The 22,106-nt window shown below is 39.2% G+C and overlaps 1 pseudogene across 1 annotated transcript in view; it reads right to left on the reverse strand.

Moving 5' to 3' along the window:
* Nucleotides 1–2,212: 2,212 nt before the first annotated feature.
* The window catches only part of LOC311175257 (small ribosomal subunit protein uS2B-like), a 29,346-nt pseudogene continuing 9,452 nt past the window's right edge, over nt 2,213–22,106 (reverse strand). The window contains exon 2 of the transcript in view: nt 2,213–2,468. The product of the transcript in view is annotated as a small ribosomal subunit protein uS2B-like (transcript). The remainder of the gene's footprint in view (nt 2,469–22,106) is intronic.

Genomic DNA, 22,106 nt, shown 5'->3' on the forward strand with positions numbered 1-22,106 from the left:
TTCTGCCGGCGCAAGCTGCTGGGCAGCGGAACGGCTCACACATCGCAGAAGCTCGCTCGCTTACGCGCGACCGCGCGGGCTACGCTTGGATATTTACGCGAGGTTCGGGAGGCCGCCTCTCAGCCCTCACTTGCTGCTCTAAACTCGCCAGGAGGACCTGCCAGAAGCCCAAGCTGGGAAGGCAGGCGGGGAGGGGTGCGCCCCCGCCAGGCTCCCGGGCGGTGACGCGGCTGCGGCCCTAGCCGCCCACCCTGTTTGCATGGCCATCAGCTCAGCAGTGGCCCAGAGTGGCCAGGGCCCTGGAGCACCTGCCCGGGCCTACCCGTAACCCCTCCACCCTCCGCCTGCGCCTGTAGACTGGCTTACCCGGGTGGGCGAGTCGCCGCGCATTAGCGCATTTCATGGCAAGTTGCTTCTTTGACAAGCGATCAGGATCGCGTCTGAGGATTTGACCCCTAGGAGGGAGGGAAACCGGAGTCAATCTGCATAATTTCAAATGAGAAGGAAACCAGAAAACAGGGAAGCCTGCTTTCAAGTCCCCTAATGCACCCTCTCCTCTGGAAACCATAACTGGCCCTCCCCACGCCCACCCCCCCCCCCCCCGGCCCCCAACTAATGGACAGTAAGAAAAGAAAAGGTTCACGTCGCGGGTGATACCTTTTATTGCGCTCATTTTAAAGACTGGCACAGGACGGGCCTCTCCGTGAAAGCCTTTCTCGGTAGCTCTGCCTGAGGCAGGTGGGTCCCCAGGTCGCTCCCGGGCCCGAGGATTCCAGCAAGGTCAGGACGTGGGGGGTGCGGGGGAAGAAGGACCTCGGGCGCGGTGCCAAGCTGCCCCCTTCGGCGCGCAGGGTCAGGGCTTGACGCACAAACCCAAATTCCCTCCAGCGCCATCGGCTCCATCTTTAAGTCCAGGCGAAGATCAATTCTCCCGCTTTCCTTCGCACACACACATTTGCAGCCATAAATAAGCAGCTCCCAGCTAAATCAGGAATCGGAGAAGAGAAAGAGAAGAAAAGAAACAGAAGGGCCAGGGCCGGAGCACGCGTCTCGCTTCTCCCGGGCGCCGGGTGCCTCTTTTTTGGTCAGGCCAACCCAGCTTTTGGGCTGGCAACTCGCCTTTGAATAGCTGCCTGGGCTTGTTATGGACCCGGGAAAGCTCCGAAAGGGAATCACTATGCAAATTGTCCCAGTTACAATCGAAAGGTTCGATCTCCAGGAGCTGCCTGACGGAAGTTGATGTCAGCTATCTGTGCATTAGGGTTGCATTACCGCCTTCGCGGGTCTTCTCACCACCCCCGCTCGTGCCTGCCGGGGACGCTTTTTTGTTGTTGCTTATGTGTAAAATTTCCCTCAGTAATTAAAAGAAAAAAAAAAAGGGAGAGAAAAAAAAAAAAAAAGGCTGCAGGTGGCAGCGTCGCGGACTCGGGCCCGGGAGGCCCACGGGCGGAGAGAGGAGGTGCGGCCGCCGGGGCGGGGAGGCGGGTGGGGGTGTCATTCTTTTGCAGCAAGTGTTGATGGTGCGTCTGAAACCAAACATTTAGAAACGGCTTTTTTTTCAGTGCTTTGCAGGACTAGCGGCGGTGAGGGTTGGGGGCGGCGATGTCTGCTGCCACCCGCCTGCTTGATCCTACAATGCCGGCTGCGGATCAATAACCGCTCACTGTAATCCTAGTAATTGTAGGGCTCGAAGCTTTTATTTTAAAGAAATAGGACACTGGGGCGTGGGCGGGCGGCGCAGGCGGCGTGGCTGGGCCGCGGTGCCTCGGAGCAGCGCCTTTTGGGGCGCCCCTCTTTTAACCCTAGAGCCCCGAAAATTCCCGCCATCGAGGTGTTTTGGGGATTCCGGCGCCCGCGTTAGTCGGGCGGGTCCCGGGGGTTCGCTGCATCTGCGGAGCTCGCGGGGCTTCGGGTAGGAATGGCGCGCAGGCGAAGGCGCTTTGGGGGGATGCTCTAGGCCCGCCGCGCATTTCCCCGCCTGCTCGTGGTCCAGGCGGGCGGGCCGGGCCGGAGGTGGCATCCTGGGCTTGGACGCTGGTCAGCTAGCCTTAGGCCTCATTGACCGACGCTGGAATCTAGGCCTTTCGGTAGAGATGGCTAGACATTTTGACGCGTCGGTTGCCTTCCTGGACCCGAGGCTGCGTCAGGCTCCGGGCAGGTCAGGCGGACACCTCGGTGTTGGTCTAGCGTGGGCCTGCTCTGTGCCTGGCGCTTAGCTTTGCAGGCTGGCAGGGTCACTAGGATCCAGAGACTTTTCGCACACGCGGCCACTTAAACTGTGGTTTCCTCCCGGAGCGCAAAATTGCACGTTTGGCGGAGGCCGGCGGACTCGGATGCGCCCTCGGGCCGCCAGCTCCTCAGCCGCCCGCAGCTCGCTGGCAGAGCCGGAGCACAACCTCTGGGGCCGGGGGCCGCAGCCCCCGCGCGGCTGGCTGCCCGCAGCTTCTGGCGCCCCAGAAGATGACCATCTGTCATTCAATTAAGGTTTCAGGGCAGCTGATGGGGGAGCCAGGGTCAGCGACCCCAGGACAAAACGGCCTGCTGCCTCGGATAGGAGAAGTTCAAATGTTAAATGCAGAACTTTGTGCCCTGGCCCAGCTCTGGCCCCCACCCGGCCGCAGGTCGGGCCGGTGGACAGCAGCAGGGTGAAGGGCAGCGGTCATTAGCACTTAGATTTCAGCTCTGGGCCGGGCTCCTTCTGTTGGGTCATTTTGACCAGAGAACCTTTAACCCTTTCACGCCAGCCTTCCCTCTGGGGAAGGCCATCTTGTCTGATGACAGAAAGAAAGGGAGGGAGATCTGATGCACCGGTAAAAAGAGAGGTTAAACTCTATTTCTGGTCACTTCTCCAGAGAAAGAAGAAAGCCTATTAGATAGAAGAATTACAGTTTGTTATAGCCAAAAACAAGCTAAAGAGCTACGTAAGCTTTTATTTTTAATTTTCAGTTTTGGGGAAGAAGTGTATTCATTACACAGGATGGTGGGCGAATGGATTTGTAAAAATTTCCAGACTTTCCTCCTATAATTGTGTCCGCCCAAATCTTTGTGAGTGGTGATGAAGTCTCCATTGCCGCCAGGCTCATCTAAGGTAGAGAGGTTGCAAGTGGCCATTTAGGTGTTAATATTCCTTGCTTGCCTACACTAGATGGAGAGAGAAGCACCCAACTACATAGCAGTTTTTTAATGGAAGAACCAAACTATTCCTCTCAATTATTAGCTGTGGAACCCAGGAACAACTTTATTAGTAAGATATCACTTCAAGACTTGGAAAACCAGGTCCTTTAAAAGGCTGGTTAGGAACAGAAGGATCCATGGCTTCTAGTTTCCAGCTCCAGATCTTAACATTAAATGTAAACCCCCCACCCCTTTTTTTGGGAGTAACTATCCAAGAAATCAAAGGAATCAATTAATCAATCAGACATTCAACACTGCAGCACCTTAGCAAATTTTTCGTTGGATAGCAATGAATAATGCATGGCCCTCCAGTATATTGACTGTGGTAAATGGTCTTTAAGGTAAGGTGCTGCAACAAGTACCTTTAAATAAAATCAAAATAAAAAAGTTTACCACAATCATAATAAATTGTTCAGTCATCTTCCTATTGACTCATACAGCATCTTTCTTCAGGGGCATTTGGAGTTATTTTTTCCCCCTTGCAAACAGACCAGAACAAATTGATGAATTGAGCTTTCACTATGCTAATTTAGACATTATAAATATTTAATTAACATCCCTAATAGCCAGTCATAGAGGGACCCTCTCTACTTTACACTATTCTTAATCTAAAGTAAATGCTTTTCCCATTAATAGCCTGATGCCATATTAGCAGCTTCCTCTGTAAAAGGACCCCATTTAGTCTAAAAGGAGGGGGGCATCGAGTAGTCTGCATTAGATAGGGGTTTATTCTTGTTTGTAAAAGATTCTGGTAACAGCTTCTTTGGATTCTACCTTCCCTAGTTCTTGCTTATGGAGACTCTTCTGAGAATAGGGATGACCTCTCAGTTTTATCATTCTAGAGAAGGTTATCTTTTGAATACCTTGGTAATTGGAGGTAACTTTTGGATTAGAATAAAACTGTATTTACTTTCACAAGGGTTACATTGAAAAGTGGATCATAGATAATGTATGACAGATTTCCAACCATGGTGTGTACTAGTCTTTTTAATGGAGAGGCGCAGTTAGAAGAATTCTGAACCAAGAGTCAAAAGACTGAAGTTCAAATCCTGTGGCACTCAATTGTAGTGAGAATCTTGGGCAAGGGATTGAATCCATTTGAGCCTCAGATTTCTCTGGAGATAATTAATGTCTATGCCACAGGGTTATATACAAGAATAAATGGGAAGAGATAGGTGAAATCACATAGCATGTGGTAAATACTCAATTTATACTGGTTAATTCTTAAATATCTACCAATATATTCATCAACATTTGTCTCTTAAATTTATTCTTATATTCTTTATTATATACTATTATTAGAAGCTAACATTGTATTTGCAAATGTTGTTTGTCTTACCAATTCTTGGATCTAGTTTCTTTAATCTGAAGTGGGGGGAAACCGGAGACCTAAACCTGGACCAAGAGGCAGTGTAAGAACAGCCCCTAGGATTTAGACTTTCAAAAGCTCTGAGTCATAAACTCTGATCACTGAAATGTCCTTACACAACAGCCCTTGTGTGGTTTAGAAAGATTCCAGAAGCAGCATTATATTTCCCAAGGGTCAGGCATCAGGCCAGAACTGAGAGTTCAAGAAATTAGAAACTCTCCAGGCTGATCTAACTCTGGGACTAGAATCTGCAGATGCTGAAAATTAGAGTAAACAGCTGAAGAAAGGAAACAAAATATCAGAAAATTAAGCTTAAAATATAAGCCCTCTTAGGCTGAGAATATTTCTCAAAGAATTTAAGGAAAAAGCCAAATTGACTTGTTGGATGTTACCTGTTACAGAGACAATAGAAAGCCTGAATGATTAATCTTATTTGCCAATGCAAAATAAATTCTTAATGTAATATAGTCTTTAATAGTGACAAGGTAAATATTTATCTAAATATAGTGAAATTATATCATTTCAATTTTTGGTGAGATCCATTTTTTTTCCATTTTATTTTTAGTTAGTAGTGTGAAGACCCAGATGGAAAAGATCAATGGGAAAGAGGCAAGAGATTCGTTGGGATGATTTCCTAAGAAGCAGGGGTAGTAGAAGTCACTGAATACTTTGCTCTAAGTACAATCTTTGTGAAGATTGAAATTTTGTATGGACAAACAGCAGAGGTCTGGCATTGAATAACCCTCTTCTTCCCTGCTCTGCTTTCCTCTCTCATTTTCTTTTATCTATTCTGTGGTGATCCATTAAGCAGAAAGGGTGTATTTTTCTCATTCCCCTCAACATTTTGTTCTGAGATACTTATGGGGAATGTTTTGACCAGTGGGTTCCAGAGGGGTGTGCCAGAATGCTACCTGGTGAAGCCATCTTTCCTTCTAAGGGAATGCTTGGGGTGGACTTAGACAACTGTCACTATCTTCTTGTACCTCCTGAATGAAAGCATTGGCCCTATTATAGTTAAACTATGGGGGGCCTCCCTGGTGGCACAAAGGGTTAAGCACTGCACTATGAAGCAATCCACAGCTTCTGCAGCATGAGTTTGATCCCCGGCCAGGGAGCAACCCACATGGAGCAGCAGACCTCTCCTGCCTTGCCCGCTGCTTCCCTCAGGAGTGTATTTCAGTCAGTCTGCCTGTTCTGTTCCCCACTCTGTCTCTGGTGAGTCCTCTCACCCCCTGCATCTCTGGCCTGTACCCCAGCTCTTGTATGCATAAAATAAATCTTTAAAAAAAAGTAAAAATAAAAGAAAAAAATAGCCTTAAACAAAGAGCCAGACCACATATTCTTAATAGGTGTTTATAAGGCACTGCACCCCCCCCAAATTTGAGTATGCACTCTTTTCAAGTACATATGGAATATTCTTCAGGATAGACCATACATAGGGTGATGAAACAAGTGTCAATAACTTTGTGAAGATTGACATTATATCAAGTATCTTCTCTGATCACAATGGTATCAAACTGGAAATCAACAACAAAAAGAAAGCACTAATCATCTCTTCTATGTGGAGATTGAACAACACATTTCATGACTATTGGGTTAATGAGGAAATCAAAGAAGAAATTAAAAATGCCCAGAGACAAGCAAAAGTGAAAGCACGACCAGAAGAACCTTTGGGACACAGCAAAAGTACTAAGAGGGAAGTATTTAGCTATACAGACCCACACTAAGAAACAAGTAAGAGCGCAACTGAATTTTACTTCTCACCTTAAGGAACTAGGAAAAAAAAAAAAGAACTCACAAAATCAAAAGCCAGTGGAAGGAAGCAAGTAATAAAAACTAGAGCAGAAACAAAATAAAAAGCAAAAAGATAGCCCAGAAGATTAATGAAAACAAAAACTGTTTCTTTAAAAATAAACAAAATAGACAAACCTCCATCTTGGCTCACTAATAAATAGAATCAGAAATGAAAGAGAAGAAGTTATAACAAACATCTGAGAAATACAGAGGATCATCAAAGATTACAACAAATATCTATATGCCAGTAAGATGAATAACATAAAAGAAATGGACAAATTCTTAGAAAAATACAACCTCCTGAGATTGAATCAGGAAGAAATCAAAAACCTGAACTAATTACAAGCAAGAAATAGAAACAATAATCAAAAGTCTCCTAAAAAAAACAACAACAATGCAAAACAAAAACTCAGGACCAGATGGTTTCACTAGTGAGATCTACCAAAACCTTCAAAGATGAATTAATTCCTAACCTCAAATTATTTCACAAAACTGAGAGAGGATGCTTCCAAATGCATTTCTTTTTTACTTTTTTTTTTGTGGGACCCTCGCGAGCGGCCGGGGAACGAACTGGTGCTGCAGAGGCTGCCCCGCAGCCCAGCACTCAACCACTGCGCCACCAGGGGATGCCCCCAAATGCATTTCTCAAGGCCAAAATTACTCTGATACCAAAAAGCAGGCAGACATAAAAAAAAACCAAGCAAATACAGACCAATGTCCCTGATGAACATAAATGCAAAAATCCTCAACAAAACCTTAGTAAACCAAATTAAACAATGCACTAAAAGACTAATATATCATGACCAACTGGAATTTTTTCCAGAAGTGCAAGAACAGCTCGACATCTGAAAATGGATCAAAGTATTTTATCACATCAACAAAAGGAAAGGTAAAAATCATATGCTCACACCAATAGATGCAGAGAAAGCATTTGATAAGATTCACATCCATTTATGATAAAAATTCTTTAAAAATGCAACTAGAAGAAACATACCTCACCATAATAAAGAGCATGTATGACAAACCCACAGCTAAGATCATACTTAATGGTGCAAAACTGAAAGATTTTCCTCTGAGACAAGGATGTTTACTTTAACTACTACTATTGAACAAAATATTAGAAGTTATAGCTAGAGCAATTAAGCAAGACAAAGGAATAAAATGAATTCAAATGAGGAAAGAAAAAGTAAACTTTACCAAGTAAATTTGGTAATCGTAAAGACTCCATTAAAAAAAAAACTGATTGAAGCAATGTATCTGCAGAAAATTGGCAGCTCACAAAATCAACTTACAAAAATCAGCTGCATTCCTATATTAAAACTATGCACTAGAAGTGAAAAACAAGAAACTATCCTATTTATAATAGCATTTTAAAAATGAAATATCTAGGGGTAAACCTAACAAAGGAAGTGAAGGACCTGTACAATAAAAACTATATGACATTGTTAAAAGAAATAGAAGAAAACACAAAGAATTGGGGAGATAGTCCTTGCTTGTGGATTGGAGGAAATTACATTTTTAAAATGTTCATATTCCTTAAACCAATATATGATTCAGTGCAATCCTTCAAATAAACAGAACAAAACTACTGAAATTCATATGGATCCACAAATGACCCTGAATTGCTAAAACAATCCTGACAAAAAGAATGGTGAGATCACAATACCAGATGTAAAACTATATGCCAAAGCTCTAGTAAGCAAAACAGTGTGGTACTGGAATAAAAATAGACACACAGACCAATAGAATTGAATGCCTAGAAATAAATCCATACTTTCATGGACAGGAAATCTACCATAAAGGAGCTAAGTGTGTATACTGAAGAAAGGAAAATCTCCATACTGTCCAACAAATGGCGTTGGGAAAACTGGACAGTCACATGCAAAAGAATGAAACTAAGCCACTTAATTATACCATATATAGAAATTAACTCAAAATTAATTAAAAATTTGGGTGTAAGACCAAAACTATAAAATGCGTACAAGAAAACATAACCAAACACTTCACATTGACTTCAGTGATGTTTTTGTGGATTTGCCTCCAATGACAGGAGAAACAAGAGATAATTTAAACAAATGTGATACATCAAACTCCAAAACTTCAGCACAGTGGAAGAAAGTACCGTTAAAACAAAAAGAACATTCTACTGAACGGGAGAAAAATTTTGTACATCATATGTCTAGACAAAGGGATGATAGCCAACATCTACAAAGAACTCATACACCGTAACAAAAAGAAAATGTATAATGGGTGGAGGAGCTAAACAGACACTTCTCCACAAAAGATACACAGATGGCCAACAGACACATGAAAAAATGCTCATCATCATTTATCAGGGACATGAATATCAAACCACAGTGAAATACCACAGCCATAAGAATAGTCCATACCAAAAAGATCAGAAACAAGTGTTAGGATACTGTGGAGAAAAACAACCTTTGTAGATTGTTGGCGGGGGTGTAGGCTAATCCAGCCTCTATAGAAGACAGTATGGAGACTTCTTAAAATATTAAAAAATAGAGCTATTATACGATCCAGCATTTCTATTCCTAGATATCTACCTGAAGGATGCAAAAACACTAATTTGAATGGATTTGTGCACTCCTATGTTCATTGCAATACTATTTACAATAGCCAACTTACAGAAACAATCAAAATGCCCAAAGACAAATGAGTGAATTGACAAGATGTGGTACATACACACAATGAAATACTACTCAGCTATAAAAATAGATATACTCTTGCCTTTGTGACAACATAAGTGTACTTGGAGGGGATGATACCAAGTAAAGTAAGTAAGGTATGGTTTCACTTATATGTGGATATAGAGAACAAAACAGTACAGAACCAAACAACTAACAAACCCTAGAAATGTGACTGTAGAATTGAGGGAAGCTGGAGTCTGGAGAGCAAGATGTGGAGAAGACCCAATGAATTGTGTTGGAGGACAATGGGTGCCTTGATGTTGAATGTGGTTTGGTAACATACATCTGAAGAGGTGTGATTCTATGCCTTTGAATCATTTACAGAGTTGTAAACCAATGGTACTTCAATAAAAAAAAAGCTACGTGTGCAAAAATTAAAAAAATATAAAATATTATATAAATTGTATAAATTATATAAAATATATAAAAAATACATAAAATTTAAAAAAGCGCAAAAAAAAAGCTATGTGTTAAACAGGGTGCAGCAGAAGATAGAAGGAACCTCATTCCTGATGACTATGGAACCATTATTTTAGTCTTTAATTGTGTATCTCTCTATTTTTTTCATGAACGAGAACTAGGTTTTTAGAAAACATATTTATTTAAGGTAATTTCAAACGTGTTACTAACAGTTGAATGTATTTTTTTTTTAAAGATTTATTTTTATTTATTTATACAAGCACTGGGTATAGTCAGAAGCGCGGGAGGATGAGCGAATTCACCAGAGCCAGAGCGGGGAGCAGAGCAGGCAGAAGGACCGAAGTACACTGCTGAGGGGAGCAGCGGGCGGCAGGAGAGGTCTGCGCGCCATGTGGGACCCTCCTCCCGGTGGCCGGGGAGCAGCTGGGAATCGAATCACTGCTGCAGAGGTTGCAGCAGCTTCGCAACCCAACACTCAACCGCTGCGCCACCGGGGAGGCCCAGTTGAATGTATTTTTAAGTGATAACAGCCTTCACAGACTTTGAAAGTAGATTTTAAAATTTGGCAACCCGGGGCCTTCCCGGTGGCGCAGCGGTTGAGCGCTGGGTTGCGAAGCTGCCTGAAGCCTCTACAGCGCCGGTTCAATCCCGAGTCCCACATGGCGCGCAGATCTCTCCTGCCGCCTGCTGCTCCCCTCAGCAGTGTACTTCGGTCCTTCTGCCTGCTCTGCTCCCTGCTCTGGCTCTGGTGAATTCTCTCACCCTCCTGTGCTTCTGACGGACCAGGAAAATGAATAACTATAAGAAAGTGAAAATCAAAATCAACAAAAAACTTTGAACCAGAGACACTCTATTGGGGGTGGGGGGTGAGAGGCGGGGAGGGGAGGGATTGGGGTAAAAATAAGGGGGTTGCAATTGTATGGGGAAATATAAAAATAAAATTTATTTAAAAAAATAAATCAATCTTTAAAAAAAAATCAGAATCACTTAAAAAAAAAAATCTGGCAACCCTGGCAGATTTGACATCATTAATCATTCTATCAAAATAATATTATGTTTCCTTATTTTCTTTATGTTGACAGTCTGTAACTTATCACGGCATGTTGGTTACTTCCTTTTTTGCATTATTGCATGTAGGTACATTTGATTTCTTATCCTAACACTATTTTATATTCTCCCATTCATATGACGTCTTTTATTTACCTATGTTTCCATATGAAGTGACTTTGGATTTTCCTATATTTCTTAAACCAAAATTGTTCATTATTAATGTTTGCAAGTTTCCAATTACTCATTAGATTTTAAATGAAATCATGTCTAAGCATTTGCATTTTGAAATATATATTTTTGAATGTTGAATTGCTTTATTTTTATTTCTTCTTTACTTCATGGTTGTAGCCTTTTGAAATAGGTGCACCAATCAGTTCCACTATAAATGAATTTAACCTTAGGGTATTGAAGGAGACAACAAAATATCTGCTAATAAAACAGATATTGGGTCTGATTGGGTTGAACAATGGTCTTCTAGACTCAGGCTACACAAAATGTCTGCTTTCCCAAGCTGACAAAGGTTTTTTCCTGAAGCAGGCTTGTATCCAGGTGGGGCTTAAAGTGATACGGATTGTTAGATATCTGCTGAAAAGGATGAAACATTGCTGAGTGGAGAGAGTGCCCCAAATGACCTTGTCCACAAGGCATGCAATTAAGGGTTTATCTTGTGTTTGAGTTTGATTTATCTATTCTTGTCTCCTTTGAAACTTATAGCTTTATTATTATTTTTTTCTGTTGTAATAGAAACTCCTCCATTCAGATTTGTTGATACCGATAGCAAAATCTCCAAATTTGCAGAAATCTTGTCCATATGACCCTTTGTGTCATTGCTTTCATTTCAGCATCACAACATTTAGCTTCAACCAATGACTTTTGTTATGATGGAGCATGGTGCCCAATTGCAGATCACAATAGGCAGTGTCTTGTGACGTACCTGATCTAAACTGCCTCAAACCAAATAGTGAATGCATGAAAATCCTGAATTTATTCCTTGTAATATATGTTCCTTCCATTTTGTGCTTTAGAAATTCAAAACTCACAGTCACTGAAAGTGTAGTGTCTAGAAACATAATAGAAACAATGTAAGTCATATAAGGAGAAAGAGAACAGTTGGCAATTTGAAAGAGGAGTAGAAATAGAAATAATACTGTAAGTAAAAAATCAAGCTATATGATGCTCCTTAAACTTATGTCATAAAATCCATTATTTTCAGTAGGAACAAAAGTAAAATATTAGCAACTTGTGTGGATTATGGACAGGAATCTTACAAATTCTACTTTCTTAAGAAAACTGGGGTGAGAGGGTGCTCCTGGGGGAGCAACTGTGGATTTTTACACAAACTAGGGTAGCTCCATTTTAGAAAACATTTTGGGTTGGAATTAATTTCGGTAAAGAACTAGTCTGCAAAAGCAATGGAAAAGCATTAATTAGTGCTCTTTTGTTGGGCTCATGTAGGTATTAAGTGATCAGATTTTTCAGCACTTCTGGATAATTTGGCTCTCTGCATTCTTAGGGAAATCTGTGATTACAAACATATGAGGAATATGATAACAATTATCTTTTTAGAATTAGTTTTAGCATTCAAATAAAAATAAAAATTTGACCCATATTGAAAAAAATATACCACTTGATTTTCTGAGTTTTTAGTTTGGTTTTGAAATGTCAAAGATCCCTAACTAGATTTTTTGACAATAGAAAATTAATGATAGTCCCTTATTAATTTGAGTGGTTTATGTATTTCAAGACCTTCTTTTGCCATAATGACAATACAAATGCAATTTTGCTCTTTCAAGATAATCTGAATTGGAATAATATCACAATTTTCAGAGCTAGAGAATGATGCAGATGTTTAAAACATGTTCTTTAAAGATGACTGTAAGAAATACAACATTACAGTTCTTAAGAATTTTTTCAATATAGGGCATGTATTTGATGCTGACATATTACTTTCAAGAATGAAGTATGGCCTGAATTCCCATTAACAATTAATTTACATTTAAGTTGAGGAAGGTATGGCTATATCTTGCATTACAGTCATTGTCTATGTTTTAGTTTTTACTACCAAGAGAGATAATGGTTCTATAAACTAATAGCAAACTAATTGAAAAAGAAATTAGTAAGACAATACCATTTTTGAGAGTATAAAAAGAATAAATTTAACTAAAGAACTGAAGTGCTTGTGCACTGAAACCATAAAACTGTGATAAAAGAAATGAAAGAAAATACAAAGACATCACATGTTCATTGATATGAAGACAATATTCTAAAAATATTCGTATTGGGCCTCCCCGGTGGCGCAGCGGTTGAGCGCTGGGTTGCGAAGCTGCCCGCAGCCTCTGCAGCGCCGGTTCGATCCCCGGCTGCTCCCCGGCCACCGGAGGAGGGTCCCACATGGCGCACAGACCTCTCCTGCTGCCCGCTGCTCCCCTCAGCAGTGTGCTTCGGTCCTTCTGCCTGCTCTGCTCCCCGCTCTGGCTCTGGTGAATTCTCTCACCCTCCCGCGCTTCTGACTGTACCCAGTGCTTGTATAAATAGATAAATAAATCTTTAAAAAAAAAAAAAAAAATAAAAATATTCGTATTATCCAAGCCACCCACAGGTTCAATGCAATCACTATCAAAATCCCAATGGCAGTCTTTTTTGGAAATATGAAAACAATTCTAGAATTCATGTGGAACCACAACGTACCCTGGATAACTAAAATGATCCTGAACAAGAAGAATAAAGCTAGTTTCTGTTTCTAATTTCAATATACAGCTCAATAAAAGCTACAACCATTAAAATACCATGGTACTGGTATAAATTAGGTATATAAACCAAGAAAAGAGAATAGAAGGCCCAGAAATATAGGTGATCAACTTATCACCAAGAAGGGTGCCAAGAATACGCAGTGCAGAAATGATCGTTTCCTCAACAAGTGATAGTACTGGGAAAAATGGATATCCCTCATGCAAGAGAATTAAATTGAACTTTTTTTGGGGGAGGGCTAGCAAATCACATTTTAATAAAGCTAACTTTAGAAATCTTTGACAATGTTATGTTTTGCTATGAAGTTGAGAATAAAAAAGCATATGTCTTTCAAAATCCCAATGACATTTTTCAAGGAAATGGAACAATTATAAAATTTTATCTTTAGATCAGCCAGTTTGTTCTTCAGCTCTCTGTTGGGATTATTCATGTCTTTAGTTCACTGTGGATTGACTGTATGGATTTGCTGATCTTAACCAAGTTCTCCCACATATTTTGTTGTCAGCCAGTCCAGGATGACCTCATCTGGGACTATTGGAACAACTTGCATGCTTATCTTACACCTTACACAAAAATTGCTCAAAATTGACTTAAGCAAAATACATGAAACTTTAAAACTCCTAGAAGAAAAATAGGGGAAAACCTTCATGACACTGGTCTTGGCAATGATTCCATGGATATAGCACTAAAAGCACAGTTAACAAAAACAAATGTAGAGGGCCTCCCTGGTGGCGCAAGGGGGTAAGACCTGCTCTATAAAGCAATCCCAAGCCTCCGAAGCAGGAATTCCATCCCCGGTCTGCCAGGGAGCAGCCCACATGGCGTAGCAGAACTCTTCTGTCTTGCCCTCTGCTCCCCTCAGCAGTGTATTTCAGTCAGTCTGCCTGTTCTGTTCCCCACTCTGTCTCTAGTGAATCCTCTCACCCCCTGCATCTCTGGCCTGTGCCCCAGCTCTTGGATGCATAAATAAACAAATCTTTAAAAAAAAAAAATGTCAAGAGGGACAATACCTAACAAAAAAGATATCGTATGGAAAAAAAACTCAGTAAGTAGGGTGGCAAGTGAACCTATGAAACGGGACAAAATACTGTCAACCATATGTCAGGGAAGGGTTAATTTCCAAAATTTAAAAGGAATGGGTACAACTTGATAGTAGAATAACTAAAAATGGGCCAAGGATTTGAATAATTATTGCTCCAAATATGACATGTAAATAGCCGACAAGTGTATGAAAAGATGTTCAATATTACTAATCATTAGAGAAATGAAAATCAAAACAAACTAATCTCCAAAATTTCAATGGCTTATTATGAAAATGATTATTTCTTACCTAAGAAAATCTGGTAGGGCTATTCTTGATTGACAAGTAGCCTTGTCTATGGTCACTCATGAATTCAGGCCACTTCCAGCTTGGTGTCCTCTGATTGAGCCTCTTCGTTGACTTGGGTGGTGGGGAAGAGAATGAAGGCCACTTACCGCAAGTTTAATGGGCCAGATTCAGTAGTGCCTGTCACTTCCACCTACATTGTATTGGTCAGCCTCATCCTACTTCAAGAGGTGATAAGGAATGGAGCTTGTCTTTGTGTCCAGGAGGAAAATGGAACAATGGTGAGAATTGGATAAAGTTCTCTTGGACTAAAAGAAACTATTCTCTAGTTTGCAATTCATCCTTTTTACTTTGTTGAAACTATCTAGAATCTGAAGGGGAGTATAGAGCCTATTCCTTTTCACATTTGACAAAGTGTCTCTTTAAGATTGTCTTGTTAAATTGGAAATTAATGCTTCAATTCTTTGTTTAATAAAAATCTTATCTTCACTCGCAGTTAAGCTCTTCTACCTGTTGGCCATATCTTGCTTTATTTATTTTATAGAATTACTATTTGCTGAGTCTCTCACTTGAAACATTATAAATTAGTAATGTTCAGTAATTTCTTACTTACAAAAATGGCAATTCATATTGCTCAATCAACTAGAAGGCGCAGGTACATCTTAAATGTCTTCTTCCCCTTTTCTTCTAACATTAAATGGCCTCCAAATGTAAGTTATTCTACTTCTGAAATAATGGACAAAGGACTTGAAGTGATGTTTCTCTAGAGAAGATATACAAATGATCAATAAACACAAGAAGAGAAGCTCAACATTATTAATTATTAGGGAAGTGTAAATTCAAACCACAATGAGATACCACTTCCGTCACTAGGGTGAATAGTGACTGTTGAGTCTTTCAATTCATGAATCTATCATTTTTTCAGATTTATGGAAGTATAATTGACAAAATTGTAAGATATTTAAAAAGACATTTTGATTTATGTACACATTGTGAAAGGACTTCTCCCATCTAGTTAACGTACACATTGTCACTCCCTGCATGCATGCAAGTGTGCGCACACACACTTATTTTCTTTTTGGTGAGAACATTAAGTTCTTTTTTCTCAAATACAATACTGTGTTATCTACTATAGATATCAGTTTATAGTTTAGCTCCTCAGATGTTATTCATCTTATAGCTGAAAACAACCTCTTCCCATTTTTTCTGACTTACTTATGGTAATACCCTCCATTTCTATGTTGTTGCAAGATTTAATCTTTTTATAGTTGAGTAGTATTCCATTGTGTGTATATACCATGTCCTCCTTATCCACTTAACTGTCATTGGGCACTTAGGTTGTTTCCATAACTTGGCTATTGTAAATAGTGCTGCAATGACCATAGGAGTGCATATATCCTTTAGTGTATTTTAAAGATTTATTTATTTATGCATACAAGGACTGGGGTACAGGCCAGAGGTGTGGGGGATGAGAGGATTCACCAGTGACAGAGTGGGGACAGAAGAGGCAGATCTACTGAAATACACTGCTGAGGAGGAGCAGCCTGGGAGACAGGAAGGTCTGTTGTGTCATGGGGGTCACCTCCCTGGCCGGGCATTGAACTCGTGCTGCAGTGGCTGTGGATAGCTTCAGAGGTTGTGTCTTAATCCCTTGCACCACTGGGGTGGCCCCATATATCCTTTCAAATAAATATTTTTAAGATAAACTACTAGGAAGTGGAGTTGCTGGATCATATGGGCCATAAACTATTGTCTTTCTCTGTCTGTTTTATTCACTGAGCATAATACTGTCAAGGTCCATCCATGTTTTCACAAAGGGCAGGGATCCTTCTTTTTCATGACTGTGTAATAATCTACCACCCACACCATCTTCTTTAACCATTCATCTGTTGATTGATAGCTTATTTCCGTATCTTAGCTATAATGAATAATGCTGCAAAGAACATATGAGTGCAAATATCTCTTGTTTTCATTTCCTTTGGATGTATATCCAGAAGTGGAATTGTTGAATCTATAGTAGTCCTATTTTTAATTTTTTCTGGAACCTCCATGCTACTTTCCACAGTGACTACAAACAGTGTACATGAACCCCCTTTTGTCCACATCCTTTCTAACACTTGTTATTCCTTGTCTTTATGATGATAGCCATTCCAATAGGAGTGAGGAGATAACTCACTGTGGTTTTGATGTGCATTTCCCGGGTGACTAGTGATGACTAAACACTTTTTCATATTCTCTTTGGCCACTTGCATGTCTTCTTTGCAAAAATGTCTACATAGGATTATTTATTTATTTTTTTGGCTCTCATGTTGTGTGATTTCTTTTTATGATTTGGATATTAACCCCTTATCAAATATATGATTTGCAAATATTTTCTCCCATTCTGTAAGTTGCTTTTATATTTTTGATGGTTTCAGAATATGGCATTTCTTTCCATTTATCTAAATCTCCTTTGATTTTTTTAATCAGAATTTTATACTTTTTGCTAAACAGATCCTAGACACTTTTAAGTGTATACCTAATATATCATCTCCTTCGAGGTGATTATAAACGGTAGTGTGTTTCAAATTTCATTTTCCACATGTTCATTGTGAGACTATAGATACAAGATTGATTTTTATGTGTTGATCTTCAATCCTGTGACCTTGCTCAATGAATTTATTAGTTTTAGGAGGTTTTCTTTTTAAAAAATGTATAGTCCTTGAGACTTTCTACCTAGAAATTCATGTCATCTGCAAGTGGAAACAATTTTATTCTCCCTTTGTAATCTGCTTGTTTTTTACCTTACTGTACACAACTCTAATGCTTAATATGAGTGGTGAGAATGAATGTCCTTGCTTTATATCCTGATCTTAGAGAGAAAGGATTCAGTCTTTCACCATTCACGATGATACCAGTGATTGGCTTATTATAGATGCTCTTTATCAAGTTGAAGTTAAAAGATATTTTGTTATGCTAAATATTATCACTATATTTAATTTGAGATATTTTCAATTTTAACTGAAAAGAGGTTGCTCTAGTTTACATTCTATTGCTATAAATGTTTCCATATTTTTTTGCAACACTGCTTATTAAACTTAATGGTCTGTATCAGTCTAATATGTAAAAATAGTGTCTCATTATTAGTCTTTTTTACTTCTTCATTTAAGTACCTTTGTCTTTTCAAATTTTATAGGATTTCTAAAAATGCTTTCCTAATTCCAACTTTATAATTTTTTACATGTTATCAGATCTTCTTAAGATTTAATTTCTTTTTAGGCCTCTTTCAGTATGTCATCAATTGGTCTCCCTAGACACACAATGTCTGACAAAATGCACTTTCCATTGATATGTCTTTATCTTTTTCTGTCAGCATAAAAACAAGTGGAGTCTTTTAATTTCCATCACGAAGAAATTACTCTTATAAAAATGTCTAAGGTGAATGTAGATAATCACTCAGAAAAATATATTGCAAGCTGCTGCTCTTAGGGTGAGATAATAGATTCTGAGTCAAAAAACCTGGGTTGAAGTGTTCTTATCTCTGGAGTCCTGTGGTTTTAGAAAAGTTGTTTAATTCCCCTGAACCTCATTTCCCCCCCTCTGTCAAATGAGGGAACTGTAACAAACAGTTTCCAAGTTTCCATTCCCTTCTGCATATCTTTGAGTCTATGTGTTGAGATGTGTTTTGCTAAGCCTGTTAAGCTTGCAGTTACAAATGGTGTAGAAAATTTGTGCATACTTACCTTTCTTCAACACAGTATTTGATTTGCTGATGGAGAAAAATCTTAAACATTTTTTTACATTGTAGCACATATTTTTCCTGTTCAAACACCATTATATTGCTAGCATTTTGTTGTCTATTGTTCTTGCAGAATTTGACAGCTCAATACAAAAACAGTAAAACCCACAAGTTAACATTTTAATTAAGGCAAATCATCTTATTTTCACTCCATCTCTTGGCCTTGAGTGGGAATCATTTATTTGAAGCCTGTGACTTGGTATTTAGACTCATTACACCCCATCTCTTTATATTTTATATTTTTATGCATCTGCCACTAAGTAATGTAAAATATTTAGCTACATGTTTTTAGAATTATATTTTTATATAATTATTTTTTCCTGCAATTTGCATTTGATATTTAATATTACTGTTGTGAGAGTTAGCCATATCGATGTAGCTCTAGGTCCTCCATTTTCATTGCAGTATAGTATTTCTTTGTATGACTTGACTACTGTTTATTCATCCATTCTCTTTTTAACAGAAATTAACAATTAATTCATTGTTTTCATGGCTCACTATTGCAAACAGTAAAACTTTTCATGGTTGTCTCTTTATGTACATGTAGAAAATTTCCCCTGTGTATATAAAGAAGAGAGGAAATTCTCTTTTAATTTTATGAGATATCGCCAACTGATAGTACCAGTGACCGTTTTCCCACAGCCTCACCAACACTTGGTATTGCCTGACTTTAATTCTGATAATCTGATAGCATGGAATGGTATCTCATAATTTTTATTTGTATTTATGCTAGTATCTTTATGTATACTTTTAAATATAGCTTAGGTTATCTTACATACCTATATATCTGAATGTTTTTCAACTTACAATCAAAATGTAAATAGTCTCCCTTGTTATGTGCTCTTCATTTTTAATGATTGTTAATTGGCAAGAACTTTAAAAGATTTTAACGGCTATATAATATTTCAAATATGAGTGGACAAACATTACTATTATTAGAAATTAAAGTTGCATCCAGACTTTCAGTGTGCTGAATGAAATTGATATAAAAGCCTTTTATGAATTTTGGATGATTTCCTGAAGTCGGCTTTCCAGTGGTGAATTATTGGGCCAAATGGTATGCACGATTCTAGAACTCTTGCTTTGTACATTGCCAAATTTGCTCTTCAAAAGGTCTTTAACAATACTCTTGCCAGCCAGGAGCGTAAAATTGGAGCTTGAAACTTGAAGGATATTGTTAATGTCTTTTTCTGATTCTGTGGAGAGTGGTTTCAAAATTTTTTTTTTTTTTTTTTTTTTTGGTAAGAAATTGAGAGTCTGTCCTGGGCGAGGGCAGGACAGGGAAGAGAAGAGATGGCACAGAGAAGAGATGGTCACTAGAGAGATTGACCAGAGGCTTAAATATTACAGGTTTCTGCTCATTGTGCTTTTACAGGGAGGGCAGGCCACAGAAAGAAGGGCAAGGTGAGTTGTGATTAAATTTGTATGATTGTTGTACAGTATCTTTCTTCTGGTGGAGTCCATTACTGACTTTCTTTCTGTCTCCTTTCTTTTTAAGTAAACTCATATACAGATTAAAACATATGGGAGTCAGAGATCCTGTTTCAAGAAATTGAGTTTCTTCCCTTAAATAGTATATTATCCACCAGATAGTATAAGATAAATTCAACAAATATTAGGTATCTGCCATATCCCAGCCTAGTCACCAGGGATATAATGGTGAACAAAATCTCTTACGATCATTTTTAGTGTTCGCATGAATTCCATGGTAGTATATTTAGTATGCATTCTGTAATAGCTAGAATGATTGTGGAGAGTGATAACAGTCATGTCTATAATTAGCATTAGTCCTTAAGATTACTTGAGTGATTAGCAAAAAAGGTATTTTTTCATTCCCTGCTGGAAACAAAGTGTTACAGGATAGGCTGATATTTGCCCCTGTGTTTTCAGATTTTTTCTAGCCGAGCAGGCATGCCAGATTGGTTGCTTATTAAAACTGGCACAGTGCCCTGTAGGGCTAATGTGTTAATAATAAGTAGTACTTCTCTTGGGCACTGGCCCTGCCCCTCATTAGTGTCCCCCAGGATTGCCGCTGCTGTGTGGGTCTCCATTCTGCCCCTGACATTCCACTGAGAGCCTCCAGCATGGGGTTTCAGGGCTGTTCATACATCATACTCTTTAAAAAGGGGTCTTAGAGATGGCAGGATAATTTAACAGCCATGTGTCACATTTGTAGCTCCAGAGGCTAAGATAATGATGAAAACAATGAAACCCTGGGAGTCTTGGGGCAGGGTCTTTTCTCCAGAGAGGGCCAAGAGGGCACCTAGCTGTCCATGCACGCTCTGGGCTTCTTCTCCTTTTTTTGACCTTCTTTTGGATGCTCATGTAGTTGCTGACAGGTCATGAGGGAAGGAAGGATAGAGAAGTAGCTCAGGAAGGAACCATGGCATTTTGAGTCGGTATGATAGAGTGAGTGCTTTCACTTGTTGGAGGAAAGTAGGAGAGGGATGACTTTCTCTGCACACCTGTGCACACCTGGTCACACAGCCCTGTGTGGGGACCTCTGGACTCCAAATGCTGTGCTCCAGTTCTTCATGGAATGTATCATACTTTTCTCAGGCTATATCATACCTTGAACTCTAAGGACAGTTTTTATTCCCTTTATCCAGTCAGGATTTATTGATATAATTTATGCAATTGTAAGATTTAATGATGTAGTTATTGCAATGTTTCAACTTTTTTTATTTGGCAACATTTTCCAATAATAATACCAGGCCAAAGACTATGACTGTTAGAGCTCTCATTGTTAGTGAACTGATTTTCTAAGCTGAAAGATTTGAAATACTCCTGGATAAAATTTCTCAATAAAATTACCGTATCTGATCTATTAATTTTATAAATATATTAGTTATTATTGCTATTATTAAAACTAATGAATTCAATTTGGCATTGGATTACCATATAATTAGAGGAATAAAATTCTCTCTGAATGCTGAATTCATTGGGAATGGGTAATGTGACTACTCTGGCCAGTTTTATTATTAATTTCAGGGTTGTTCAGTTCAACTTCAATTAAAATCAAACATTCATTTTATTACTTTCAATTTAATTAAATTGAATTGTTATCTTTGAATAGGTAATGTGGAAAATATATGCACAAGGTTGTATGTGCAATGGTAATAAAATTCAAACAGTAAGGCTCTGTCCCACCATTGACCCTGTATATTTGCCCCCCTCCCAATGGGCACTGTTATTAGAGGTCTCTCTCTCTCTCTCTGTCTCTCTTTCTCTCTGTCTCTGTCTCTATCTTTGTCACTCTCTCTCTCTATGTATCGTCTGAGAGAAATTACAGAGCTCAGTCTATTTATATCTGTATGTATCTCTGTACATGTCTGATTTTACTTTACATAAATGGCAGCACAGTGTAAACACTTCAATGCTTTTGTTTTTTACTTAATATTATATATTGTCCATAGTTTCATATCTCTTTTGAATGATTCCTTAGCACTTCACTGTAACCACAAAATATATGGAAGATCCACCAGTGCTAGGTATTGCCTGGGAAGCAAAGAAGAACATGACAGTCCTTTATCTCCCAGGCTTCTGTGCTAGTGGAGGAGAGGGTAGATACTTACGTAATTTTTTAAAAAAAAAATAGACTGTATTTGTGCTGTAAGAGAAGTATAAGCAGAGTTCAAAGAAGTGAGCCTAGGAAGAAGAGATTAATTCTATTTGGCATGAGAAGTCCTCCTGGAAGTGCAAGATTTTGACAAAGTATTGAATAATGGGTAGGTCTCTGAC

This window comes from Talpa europaea (genome assembly GCF_964194135.1).
Source record: "Talpa europaea genome assembly, chromosome: 8".
Classification (NCBI taxonomy): Eukaryota; Metazoa; Chordata; class Mammalia; order Eulipotyphla; family Talpidae; genus Talpa; species Talpa europaea.